The 13,639-nt window shown below is 40.6% G+C and overlaps 1 non-coding gene across 1 annotated transcript; it reads right to left on the bottom strand.

The window, feature by feature from the left end:
* Positions 1–856: 856 nt before the first annotated feature.
* LOC141681603 (small nucleolar RNA R71) lies at positions 857–963 on the bottom strand. The gene has a single exon (XR_012559031.1). It is a non-coding gene; the product is annotated as a small nucleolar RNA R71 (small nucleolar RNA).
* Between the last annotated feature and the right edge of the window lie 12,676 nt (positions 964–13,639).

Consider the following 13,639-nt stretch of genomic DNA (forward strand, 5'->3'; position numbering starts at 1 on the left):
ATAGTTAATATTTAATCAACAATTTTAAGTGTTATTATCTTAACATTGAGAAGTAGTCATACATTGGTGAGTGAGTTAAATTAGACAATAAATTAGTCTGAGTCTCTGAGGGAACGAACTAGAAAGTATTCTATATTACTTGCGAACACGTATACTTGCATGAATATTAGTGCGTGATTTCGCCCTAACAAGTTTTTGGCGCCGCTGCCGGGGACTCGGCGTATTTGTTTATTTTATGTACTTACCATCATTGGTCATTAGGACTCAGTGATTAGGATGTAGTAGTTAATTACTCTTTTCGGTTGTGTTTCAGGTACTTTAGCAAACGTTTATGCAAACTCATTCTCGTGCTCGCAAGAGGACCTTAGATACAGCTGAGGAGAAAGACGAAGTTCTTGATACACCGGAGAAGTTAGATTTTGAGGATTCGGATTCAGGAACTGAGCAGAAAGAACCAGTAAACATGGGAGATCGTATTGTTCAAGCTGATCCAGCTCTTATGGATTTTTCTCGGCCTAAAATTGATGACATTCAGTCAAGCATCCTTCATTTGGCTATTCAAGCTAACACCTTTGAAATCAAGCCGGGCACTATTCAGATGGTGCAGAATTCTGTTCCTTTTGGAGGAGCGGCAACTGAAGACCCCAACATGCACATAAGGAATTTTGTCGAGATCTGCAGCACTTTTAAGTATAATGGCGTGACTGATGAGGCTATCAAGTTGAGGCTCTTCCCATTCTCACTGAGGGATAAAGCTAAAGACTGGTTACATTCTGAACCAGCTGGGTCAATCACTACGTGGCAAGATCTTGCGCAAAAGTTTCTGGTGAAGTTTTATCCAATGGCAAAGACTGCTGCTATGAGGAGTGCCCTTACTCAATTTGCGCAGCAACCTACAGAATCTATGTGCGAGGCTTGGGAACGCTACAAGGAAATATTGAGAAAATGTCCACATCATGGAATGCCGGATTGGATGGTAATCACTGGTTTTTATAATGGATTGGGGGCCCAATCTCGGCCCATGCTCGATGCAGCAGCTGGAGGCGCCTTATGGGCTAAAAGCTATACTGAGGCGTATAATCTTATCGAGACGATGGCTGCAAATGAGCATCAAAACCCAACTCAGAGGATGACATCAGGCAAGGTAGCAGGTATTCTGGAAGTTGATGCAGCCACCGCTATTGCAGCCCAGCTCCAAGCGCTATCAATGAAGGTTGATTCTTTGGCTACGTATGGAGTTAATCAAATAGCTATGGTTTGTGAGCTTTGTGCAGGTTCTCATGCTACGGATCAGTGTTCTCTTGTCAACGAATCTGTTCAGTATGTGAATAATTATCAGCGATAACAGCAGCCTGTGCCAGCGACCTATCATCCTAACAACAGATGTCATCCAAATTTCAGCTGGGGGAATAATCAAAATACTATTCAGCCAACATATCAGCAAGGAGTAAGTAAACAGTTTAACCCACCTGGATTCCAGCAACCACAGCAGTATGCTACAAGGCAATCATATCCTCAACAGGGAAGTACAGCTGCACCTACTAGTGCTGATTTTGAGGAACTTAAGCTGTTGTGCAAGAGTCAGGCGGTTTCTATCAAGACCTTGGAAAATCAAATCGGTCAATTAGCCAATGCAGTGCTCAATCGTCAACCTGGCACTCTTCCCAGTGACACGGAAGTACCAGGCAGGAAGGAAGCTAAAGAGCAAGTCAAGGCTATTACCTTAAGGTCTGGAAAAGTAGCTGATGCTGAAAAGGCAAAAGAAGTCGAAGCTGAAGTTAGAGATGAAGAATTTGAGCAAAAGGAGAAAGCGGCGGAACCAAGGAAGACTACTGTTGAACACACTCTGCCTGAGGCTAATACAGGGGAGAAACAGCTCTATCCTCCACCACCTTTTCCTAAGAGATTGCAGCAACAAAAGCTGGATAAACAGTTCGGGAAGTTTCTTGAGGTGTTCAAGAAACTTCACATCAATATACCTTTCGCTGAGGCTCTGGAACAAATGCCTAGTTATGCGAAGTTTATGAAGACTATTCTTTCAAGGAAGGTGAAACTGGATGACCTCGAAACCGTTGCTCTCACGGAAGAATGCAGCGCGGTTCTGCAACAAAAGTTACCACCAAAACTGAAAGATCCAGGAAGCTTCACCATTCCTTGCACCATTGGCAATCTAACTTTTGACAAGTGCCTTTGCGATTTGGGAGCAACCATTAATCTGATGCCGTTGTCGATCTTTAAAAAGCTGGATCTGCCTGATCCAAAACCCGCATACATGTCGCTACAATTGGCGGACCATTCCATTACTTACCCAAGGGGCATAGTTGAGGATGTGCTCGTCAAGGTGGATAAGCTCTTCTTTCCTGCAGATTTTGTTATTCTGGATTTTGAGGAAGATAAGAAGATTCCCATAATCTTGGGGAGGCCTTTCTTGGCTACTGGCCATACCTTGATAGATGTGCAAAAAGGGGAACTTACTATGCGGGTCCAAGATCAGGATGTGACCTTCAACGTATTCAAGGCAATGAAATTCCCTACAGAAGATGAGGAGTGCTTAAAAGTGGATGTGATTGATTCTGCGGTCACTTCGGAACTCGAGCACATGCTAATGTCTGATGCATTGGAAAAGGCCTTAGTGGGGGAATTTGACAGTGATGATGAAGATAGCAACGAGCAATTACAATATCTGAACGCTTCTCCCTGGAAGCGAAAGCTGGATATACCATTTAAATCTCTTGGTACTTCTGACCTCAAGAACGCTGAAGGGAAGCTCAAACCATCAATAGAGGAAGCACCTACCTTAGAGCTCAAACCATTACCTGAACACTTGAGGTATGCTTTTTTAGGTGATTCATCTACGTTACCTGTTATTATTTCAGCTGACCTTTCAGGTAGTGAGGAAGACAAGCTCTTAAGGACTTTGAGAGAATTCAAATCGGCTATAGGATGGACCATAGCAGACATCAAGGGGATAAGTCCTTCATATTGTATGCATAAAATTCTGTTAGAGGAAGGTAGTAAGCCAACTGTGGAACAACAGCGAAGACTGAACCCGATCATGAAGGAGGTGGTGAAGAAAGAAATTCTAAAATGGCTAGATGCAGGCATCATTTATCCTATTTCTGACAGCTCGTGGGTGAGCCCCGTGCAATGTGTTCCTAAGAAAGGAGGTATCACTGTGGTCGCAAATGAAAAGAATGAGCTCATCCCTACTCGAACAGTTACAGGATGGAGAGTATGCATGGATTATAGGAAATTGAACAAAGCCACAAGAAAGGATCACTTTCCTCTTTCATTTATTGATCAAATGCTTGACAGATTGGCGGGACATGAGTATTTTTGTCTTCTGGATGGTTATTCCGGGTATAATCAGATTTGTATTGCACCAGAGGATCAGGAAAAGACTACCTTCACTTGTCCATTTGGCACATTTGCTTTTCGTAGAGTTTCGTTTGGGTTATGTGGTGCCCCGACCACCTTTCAGAGATGTATGATGGCTATATTCTCTGACATGATTGGAAATAACGTCGAAGTGTTCATGGATGACTTCTCCGTCTTTGGACACTCATATGATGAATGTTTAAATAATCTGCGCACCGTACTCAAAAGATGCGTGGAAACTAATTTGGTGCTTAATTGGGAGAAATGTCATTTTATGGTGCGTGAAGGCTTTATCCTTGGGCATAAGGTCTCTAGCAAAGGTCTGGAGGTGGACAAGGCCAAGGTGGGAGTCATTGAAAATCTTCCCCCACCTAATTCGGTGAAAGGAATCCGTAGTTTTCTCGGTCATGCGGGTTTTTATCGGCGATTCATCAAGGACTTTTCAAAGATATCTAAGCCGTTGTGCAATTTACTTGAGAAAGATGTGCCTTTCAAATTTGATGATGAATGTTTGGCAGCATTCGAGACTCTCAAGGAGAGTTTGATCACGGCACCAGTTATTACAGCACCAGATTGGACAGAACCGTTTGAGATGATGTGTGATGCGAGTGATTATGCGGTAGGTGCAGTTCTGGGACAGCGCAAGAAAAATCTCTTCCATGTGGTCTACTATGCGAGTAAGACTTTAAATGGGGCCCAATTGAACTACACCACTATTGAGAAGGAGCTTTTGGCTATAGTCTTTGGCTTTGAGAAATTTCGATCTTATCTGCTTGGTACGAAAGTGATAGTATTCACTGATCATGCAGCTATTCGCTATCTGGTTTCTAAGAAGGATTCGAAGCCGAGACTCATTCGTTGGGTGCTTTTACTTCAAGAATTTGAGTTAGAGATCAAAGATAGAAAAGGTACTGAGAATCAAGTAGCTGACCATCTCTCTAGGTTGGAGAATCCCGATTCTACTTCACAAGATAGGACGTTAATCAATGAATCTTTTCCGGATGAGCAGTTGTTTGCAATTCAGGAGGTAGAACCATGGTTTGCAGATATTGTAAACTATCTTGTCAGTAATATAATGCCTCCTAATTTGACATCCGCGTAAAAGAAGAAGTTTCTGCATGAGGTGAAGTGGTATATGTGGGATGAACCATATTTATTTAGACAGGGAGCTGACCAGATCATCAGGAGATGTATCCCGTTCTGTGAGACGGAGGGGATATTACGAGACTGCCATTCCACGGTTTATGGTGGACACTATGGAGGTGAGAAGACGGCAGCTCGTATTCTGCAAGCAGGTTTTTTCTGGCCTACCTTGTTCAAGGATGCTCATCAGTTTGTTTTAAGGTGTGATCGTTGCCAAAGAGTGGGAAATTTGTCAAGGAAGGATGAGATGCCATTAAATGTGATGCTTGAAGTCGAGGTCTTTGATGTATGGGGAATCGATTTCATGGGGCCTTTTATCTCGTCTTGCAATAATCAGTACGTCTTGCTGGCAGTCGATTATGTCTCAAAATGGGTCGAAGTTAAAGCTTTACCGACAAATGATGTAAAGGTAGTGCTAAATTTTCTTCATAAGCAAATTTTCACAAGGTTTGGAACACCTCGGGTAATCATAAGTGATGAAGGATCGCATTTTTGCAACCGTAAGTTCACTTCTATGATGCAGCGTTATAATGTGAATCATCGAGTAGCTACTGCCTATCATCCGCAAACAAATGGTCAAGCGGAAGTGTCTAACAGAGAGATAAAGCGCATTCTAGAGAAGGTTGTTTGTCCGTCAAGGAAGGATTGGTCTTTAAAGCTCGATGAAGCTGTTTGGGCTTACAGAACAGCATACAAAACTCCACTTGGGATGTCACCGTTTCAGTTGGTGTACGGTAAGGGATGTCATCTACCGGCGGAGCTTGAGCATAAGGCCTACTGGGCATTGAAGAAATTGAACCTGGATTTAGATGCAGCTGATAAGAAAAGAATGCTTCAGCTTAATGAACTTGATGAATTTCGACTTCAAGCGTACGAGAATAACAAAATGTATAAGGAAAAGGTGAAGAGGTGGCACGATAGGAAGCTACATCCTAAGTTATTTGTGCCAGGGCAACAAGTTCTGTTATTCAACTCTCGGCTCCAACTTTTTCCTGGGAAGTTGAAATCAAGGTGGTCTGGACCTTTTATTGTCAAAACTGTGTTTCCACATGGAGCGGTGGAAATTTTTGAGAATGATTCGGACCAAGCATTCAAGGTTAACGGTCAGCGGTTGAAGCACTACTATGGGGACATGGCAAACTGAGAGGTGGTTAGTGCCATTTTGTTGACTATTTGAGAAAGGTACGGAACGTCAAGCTAATGACGAAAAAGAAGCGCTGCGTGGGAGGCAACCCATGAATTGTTGTTACAGGAACCCTTAGAAGTTAATAACCTATCCAAAAACATAAAAAAATCAGAAAACAGGGGCTGAAATTTTTTTTTTCCAGAGACCCTCTGCGCGCCCGCGCAGCTATGCTGAGCGGCCGCGCAGCTTTCTGCGCGCTCGCGCAGAAATTCTGAGCGGCCGCGCAGGGGTCGAGTTCCAGAAAAAAATTTTGCAGTTCAGAAAAAAAAAACAAAAACAAAAACACAAAAACCCATTACAGCCCATAAACCCACGAATTCTTTTCCCATTACCCCATAATTTTATCCCTCAACCCCACTCCTAATCTAATTTAACCTACTCCACACCCTATATATACATACACCTATCCTACATATCTCCCACAACTTCCTACACTTAAACCCTCTCATAAACATCAAAAATCAGTTCTTACACACTTTTATTCACAAATCAATGGCACCCAAGAGAGCACGCACTATTGACAGCAGCAGCACAGTTCCTACTGCTGATTCATCAAGGGGTACTGCTGCAAGGCCTCGGTTAACTGACAGAGCCACGGAGGAGGAGTACACTAGGCTGTTGGGGAAGCCGATTCTGAAGGAGAGGGGGTTTTTACCATCAGGGAGGGATGGTGAGTTGTTGCCCATGATTGCAGAGAAGGGGTGGATAGCTTTTTGTGAGTCACCCGAAGCAGTACCGATGAGTGTTGTTCGCGAGTTCTACGCGAACGCGAAGGCTGAAAAGAATGGGTTTTCTGTAGTTCGTGGGCTGACGGTTGATTATCATCCTGCGGCGATTCGCCGTGTGATTGGACAGCGAGAGAGGAAGCCCGAGGAGGAGAACTGGAATGAAAAGACTGCTGAGGACTTTGACTTGGATTTGATTTGTGTGACTCTCTGTCGACCGGGCACAGTTTGGAACCGCAGTCCAGCCAATAATGAGTATCGTCACTTTTCGGCGATCGCCATGAACAGGTATGCCCGGGCATGGAATGCATTTATATGTGCTAATATTTTGCCTTCTTCACATGCACACGAGGTCACAGTTGAGAGAGCACAGCTGTTGTGGGGAATTCTGAATGAGGAATACTATGTGGACCTTGGTGAGTTTATCTACCAAGGAATTCTGAAGTTTTTGAGGGGAGCAAAGCATATGAACATCCCTTATGCATCCACAGTTACAAAGCTATGCCGAGCAGTATGAGTGAACTGGCCGGCTCATGAGCAGTTGCAGTTGCCAGCAGCTCCGATAGATTCTGGCACTCTGAATGGGATGCAGGAGTGGACCGATGGTGAGCCTGAGGAGCATGGGCTGGGTTATCATCTTCCAGGAGGGCGTCCAGCATGAGGTGCTACTATGGCCAGGCCAGGGCGTGGTGAGGCTAGTTCTTCGAGAGCTCAGGAGGGTGCTGGGATGGGTGATGCCCAGTATAGGAGGCTTTCACGGCAGATAGATGCCATGTATGACACGCAGAGCAGGTTTGCTCAGGAGCTCACTCTTGCGTTAGGGACTGCTTTTCGAGGCCTTGGAGCTGATATCGAGTGGCCAGTTTTTGGTGAGGACTCTGCATACCCGCCGCCTGATACTCCACCCACTGAGGGTGATGATGATGATGACTCCGAGTAGGTATACCCTGTGTTCCTTTCTACTACCTTTACTGGGGACAGTGAAGATTTTAAGTTTGGGGGTGGTAGTTAAGGAATATTTTGTGTGTGTCATATAGCTGCATATTCATGATAGTTAGTTCATATAGTTGCATAATTTTTGCCATATAGTTTTTTTATATAGCTTTATTTGTTTGTCATATCATATAGCTCATGCATATACCATGATCCCTTTTGCAATGATTTATCGACTGAATTGTGATATTGATGCGAGTGTAGTGATAGCATTAAAGTGATATTAAGTTGTGTAGGTTGATATGCATGCTAGAAGCACTTGTATTGTCACTAAGTCTTAGAGAATGCTTAAGGACTAGATTGTTGTTTTGATCTGATTATTTTCGAGGATAATCTATTTATTATGCTTAGAATTTGATAATAGGTTCTTAGTGGTAAAGGCATGAAAAAGAAAAAAAAATGGAGTAAAAATGGAATTTGTTGCTAGTTGTGGCTAGGCGTCAAATGGCTAGTAGCCGGCTCGCATGTTATGTGAGTAGTCTAGGGTTGAGCAAGATGGAGCGAAACGCACTTGCTCAGAGAGAAAAAAAAAATAAAAAATTTTTGCATAATTGATCAAGAGTGGGCTCTTTGGTATTCGAGTTATTAAGTTCTTAGGGGACTTTGTGCCTAGTGACCTAAGGCTTTTAGAGTCTAGGATCCGCTAACCTAACGCTCGTTACATGGATACCATTGTATAAGTCTTTTGTGGACCTCACTCATTGCACGGTCAAATAAGCATTTGAGTTGTAAATAAAAAGCACGATTCCGTAGTAAGCTCCAGAGTTCTTGTAGTGTTGTATATCACTTTGTGCCTAAAATTTTTATTCTTTGTATAATCGTAGGATTGCCTTGAGGATGGTCTAGTCATAGTAATTGGTCTAGTTCCAAAGCATATCTGTTAAGCATTTGCACACACCACGTTTCTGGCGGTATGTCCGTTTGCATGAGTTTATTGATCTTTAGTGTCTAACTGCATTCGTTGAGACGTGACAATTTGGTTGGTTAATTGTAGTAAGGGGGATCGTTGCATTTTCATATAGATTGCATTCATGCATATTTTTATTTGTTTTTTGAGTCTGTGACGCTTGAGGACAAGCATCGATTTAAGTTTGGGGGTGTGATAAGTGGCATTTTATACCACTTAGAACGTCTTAAAATGGCTTAAATTGGTGTCTTGAAATCAAGTATTTTGTGTATTTGATGCGTTTTTCTAGTGTTTATGCATTTCAGGGTATTAGTTGCATTTCGGAGGAGGAATCATCAAGAATAAGCCTTGGCATGTGTTCACCATTGAGAGAGGAAAAGAACGGGCAGATTACGGCGAAGAAACGGAGCAAACCTGGAATTTTTCCAGTAGGGTCCTACGCGCCCGCACAGCAATGCTGAGCGGCCGCGCAGCAGCCTTGCGCGCCCGCGTAGAAATGCTGAGCGGCCGCGCAAGGTCGGGGAAAAAGATATATTATTTTAGACTTCTACTTCTGTTTGGCTTCCACTTCTATGTAATCTGAGTTTTATGGGACTATTATATAGGTAGATTTGAGACGTTTTTCACAGAGTAATAAGGAAGGAGATTATGTTTTAGATTGTGTTTTGTAAGAAGCGAAGGAGATAAGGAAGAAGACCGATTTAGCACACAGCAACGAAAATGAAGCATATATTCTTGTGATTCTTGTTTCGTTGTAACGTTGGATGCTAGTTTTCTTGCTTTGACTTATTTACTCTTGTGACGTACTCTGTTTTAATATAATCAGTTTAGTTATTATTTTCTTGTGTTTGTTTATCATGATTTCATATGAACCCATGATGGCGATAAGTTCTATTATGGGCTAATCGTGATCATGGGGTTGCAACGGATTTATTATGGAATTCTTTAGTTAATTGTTTAATACTTTAGTGTGTGATGATTGCATGATATCTAGTATTGGTTGTGCGTATTCGTCTTATGTGCGTCGCGAACATATAAGATAGGGTGTTAATCTCTTGTGAAGCGACGGTGGATCTTGAGATTTAGAACTTGCCATGCTAGCATAGGTTCATGTACGTTGTGCATGATTAGTGGGTAACTCTAACAGTTTTATTTGCCCTATGTAATCAAAAAGGGATAACTTGTGCTTAAATCGTTGTGTTGTCAATTTCTGTAGACATATAGGAACTCAACATAATTGATGACTATTCAACTTCTATCTTAATTGTGGATGTTTGGTAGAATGGTATTAGTACAATGAAAGTTGGCTTTTATCAGTTTCGTGTTATTCGATTAATATCATCACTGTCACATGCTAAAGGTAATAACAATGGCTATAGAAGGAAGTAATAATGAAGTTGTGATCTCATGAGTGTTTTATTATTGATAAATTGAAGTGTTAGTTAAGTGGTTAATTAAGTAGTTAATTATAGTTAATATTTAATCAACAATTTTAAGTGTTATTATCTTAACATTGAGAAGTAGTCATACATTGGTGAGTGAGTTAAATTAGACAATAAATTAGTCTGAGTCTCTGAGGGAACGAACTAGAAAGTATTCTATATTACTTGCGAACGCGTATACTTGCGTGAATATTAGTGCGTGATTTCGCCCTAACAGTTGGGAGCATAATTCTCAGGGGCATGGACATACTGAGCATATATGGGACCACTTCATTCAGGGAGAGGGAGCTCCTCATATGTCTACTTGGGGTCACAGTTCACAGGTCCATGATGCTGGCGGGTCTTCCTGGGGCCAGAGCTCTCAGAGCCATGATGCTGGTACATCTGCTTTTGCCTACCCTACTCAGGGTCACAACCCTTTTGTCGGTACATCTACTACGGGTCACACTACTCAGACCCCCTATGTTGTTCCTAGTGCTTGGGCTACTGGATCCAGTTGGAGCCATTCTACTCAGAGTGATTACGTTCATGTGGTCCAGGATTTTCCACAGCCTACATACGATTTCCCACACGAGACATGCTCCTCAGGCTTTCCTTTCCAGACTATGCCTAGGGGTTCGACCCTTGGTTAGTACAAGATTCCTCCGCACAGAGATTTGAGCAGGGGCGTCAGATGCATACACCCCCTGTTATGTAGGAGGCATATATGGAGGAGGAAAGTGATGAGCAGGATGACGATGATGAGGAACCTGATCCTGCTGTACAGCTCAGACAGTAGCCCCGTAGAGCAGTTAAAGGAAAGGGGAGGCTATGCCACACCGACGGGAGGTTTTGTGGCTGATTATTACTGTTTCTCATGTTTCCATACTTGTCATTTTTATTATGTCATGTTTTCATTGCGTATTCAGTTCAGACTTAGGGGTCATTTGGCAAATCTGAATATCTTATTTCTGAATGAATAATACGCAATTACAACATCTCTGATTCTAAATATAGGTGCTTAAAACAATATGCAATTATAGATCAACACGGAACATCTTATGGTGAATCAAAAAAACATACACACACATATTTATCTGCCTCTTCAACTGAAATAAGCATATACAAACTTAAGGTCAATATTATAAATATGCATCATGCTTCAAATTCGGAAAGTAACACCGAGTTCCGTCAGAATTACAGAACACTGCCAGTTACGAGTGAACTTATGTGTTAGTAACACAACACTCTCTACTTGGTCCCTACAGAGATTTAAAAATCTTGAGGAGGGAAAGAGACAATAAAGTCTTGAGAGAGTGCATGAGGACTTACCTGTTCTCAAGAAATAATGGGAAATAGCTGAAGAATCGAAGAATCTGATATTAAAGGACCTAAATAGAATTACGAAGCTTATAGAAGAACATAAATTCAACCTAGAGAAAGCACAAAAGTAAGAGCATCAAGCAAAACAGGACTACGAGGTTGCCAAGGGCAGGAATTTAGTGGTTGCATCAGACTTGCCAAGGGTTATAGAGGTGAAACTAAGGCACAAGAACAAGATATTGTAAATGTAGAGAAGGAATATTATATTTCAGGAAGTCAGGGACTGATATTATGAGTAGCACTATACTTCTATCCTAAACCTCAGCCACCTTTCAAATTCATTCATTATTCACAGGTCAGGTGTATAGACTGTACTCCCAAAAACAGTCTCATACTCCTTGAACAGAAATCAGTAACTTTCGTACTAGTCAAAATTGAGTACTCGAATATAGCAATCCTAAGCCTCATTTAGCCATCACAGATTTGTCAGTCTAAAAAACAGGGAAGCCAGAAAGTCCAGGATATACCAGGATATAAAACCAAAACAACCATTAACCTTCGACTATGGTCAACAAAAGTCCCTTCATCAGAATTCTACTACTTTTCTTGTTTAATAATTTCCAATCCTCTGAGATTCTTACAAACTACAGTCAAATCTTAAGAGTCCCTTTTAAATAAATATCTTATAATCTTTTTTCATAAAGTTGCCTTTCTTCTTGTTTTGTGTATACAATTTTTATTATATAATCTGAGTACCTAATCTCCAACTTTGCAGCTGTTGTTGGACACCCAACTCTTCTCGATAATCTATTTCTACATAGACAACCCAATTAATCACTTACAACAATGATAAGCATATGGTTAAATCCTAAAAAGAACACAAACATAAAAGTGATGCACTTGATAAGTATCATACAAATTAATCTATGTATATCAATGATGTATATGATTTTACCTCTCTAAGCAGACTAGTTCTTCAAGCGGTGTGGCAGACTAGTTCTTGCAGAGCAGTTGTTTTCGCGGAAAATAACCTAATTACAGTTTGGGTGAATCACGTATAAGCATATATATGAATGGGTTCAGGGAGGAATTTGTGTATGGATCAATCAGTGATGAAAAAGATTCGCTCAGCTGTTAATATCAGTGCCAAACACTATGAATGTATATGAAGCGCTCTAATAGGCCCATTCAGTTGTATTCATGGGTAAACAAATGGGCCCTTATTTGTATTAGTTCTAGTCACTTTCAGACTTGTTGTTTTTCGTATGCCATAATCTTGTCACTTACGTTCACGGTATTACTTTTCGAAGTGTTTCGTAATTAAAATTCAAAAAGTACATTCTTAAATAAATTAAAACTTTCACATATCACAAGAAAAATATAATTAGTGCAATGGTATCATATTGCAAGAAAAATATAATTAGTGCAAATCCTTGTACAATTAAGTCATATACAAACATAAAATATATTTAATTATATAATTCAACAAATATGAAAATTAAACATAAATTATGTGTGGGCTATCATTTATGTTATCATTTATTTGATAATTTATGAGGATAAAAAAAATTAACATAAATGTAATTGAAAAAACTTTCTTACCTTGAAATATAATCTTCAAATTGATACTTCTTGACATGGAGTTCAAATAAAAACTAATAGAACTCACCTTCACCTGCCATGTCAACCTACATGCATATATCATAAAAACACGAAATGACTTGACACTGATACAATTAAATGCAATGACTTTAATTCATTTTATCTGCAAAAAGTGATAACTTCTATCAAATAGATATACTTCCCTCTATATTTCATTAATATGATTTGACTTCTACATGGACCTTTTCAAAATTCCTCATGCAAAATTATTAAAATTGCTTGCATGTGGTTTCTAATGAGTACTCACGAGATAAGGGTCTATGAATCATTGTCATATTTCACATGGTTGGCAGCAATGACACGTACTTCAACATAATTAATAGCCTGTACATCTTCATTACTTTTCTCTTCCACACCTGTTAGCCTTATTAACTTTTCATTATCACTCAACTACTTACACTATATAAATTTTACACCCTTACACATATTTCATCCAAATAGTACTATGATGTCATCGTCCATAAATAACAAGTAGTTACTACGAGAAAGAGATGACGACAACCGTAGTCTTAGGGTAAGCGATCCAGTGGAGTACTTTGCTGGTGTACACCGAGAATGAGCATTTTGACGTGAAAAATATGAAAGTCTTACACATGATCTGATTGCAATGAGTGTAAGGGTTCCGCTTCGTCGTTCTCTATCCATATATCCTTTCCCTGATGAAAATCTTCCTTGGTCTGAAATTAGGTGAAAAGTCGTTAAAGCCGTGACCCGTATTCGGCGGGAAAATAATTGTATGTTGTTGCGTAGGAGTAGTTATTATATGTTTGAACTAGCACAAGATTCAGTTTGTGCTTCTGGTAGAGAGCTTACGGAAGCAGAACAACACAGAATATTACACAATGAGGATTACATTTCTGATAATTACTTGTCTGATGAACAAACTTGACAAGAATTATTG

The sequence above is a fragment of the Apium graveolens genome, chromosome 8, assembly GCF_009905375.1.
Source record: "Apium graveolens cultivar Ventura chromosome 8, ASM990537v1, whole genome shotgun sequence".
Classification (NCBI taxonomy): Eukaryota; Viridiplantae; Streptophyta; class Magnoliopsida; order Apiales; family Apiaceae; genus Apium; species Apium graveolens.